This window comes from Cyprinodon variegatus, unplaced genomic scaffold (genome assembly GCF_000732505.1).
Source record: "Cyprinodon variegatus isolate N-32 unplaced genomic scaffold, C_variegatus-1.0 Scaffold1662, whole genome shotgun sequence".
NCBI classification, from domain to species: domain Eukaryota; kingdom Metazoa; phylum Chordata; class Actinopteri; order Cyprinodontiformes; family Cyprinodontidae; genus Cyprinodon; species Cyprinodon variegatus.
The window spans coordinates 43597-44306 of NW_015152115.1; positions in this window are offsets into that span (position 1 = coordinate 43597).

Here is a 710-nt window from a genome sequence, read left to right on the forward strand (position 1 = left end):
CATTGCAGTGTGCATATAAACTGTAAAACTCCCTGCATAATTATAATAAAGAAATTTGCATGCATGAAACAAGTTGAGCTATATGGCAATTGCCATACTGCTACACTTGTGAAAGTAAAATCTGTTGGGCTCTTTTTGGCATCAAGACAATTATTCTTATTGCCACATTGCCAGACAGGACACTGTATAAAAAAAAAAAAATCAACTAATTGTTTCATGTTTCCTGCTTATTAATAAATAAATTATGAGAGGAAGTTTGAAAAAAGAAATAAACTTTAACTGGATCAAAGCAGCGAAGAAGAAATCAGACTTTAGCCTGAAGATCCTCAGTGTGGATCAGTAGAATATCAGCCATATGGGCGTAGGTTTGCAGAGAGACCATAGGGACATGTCCCTACCAAAATATTGGACCGACCTACTTGTCCCTACCCATAATTAGATGTGAATAACATGTTTATAATTTACAATACATCATTGCTGCAGCAGACGCTTCTTTTCCTCTTGCAGCTTCACTGCCTTGTAGTTGCTGCCGCTCCGTCTGGCTGCCTGCCTGCTCTTTCCTGTCCCTTTAAATTAGCAGCACATATAACTGTGCTGTGCTGTTTAACTCCACTCTGATTTTCCTGCCTTAAATTCAGCCTTCTGTCTTTCTAATTGTATCCTAGTCCGTGTGTGCGCGTACTTAGGGGCACGTAATTAAAAGTAAATTA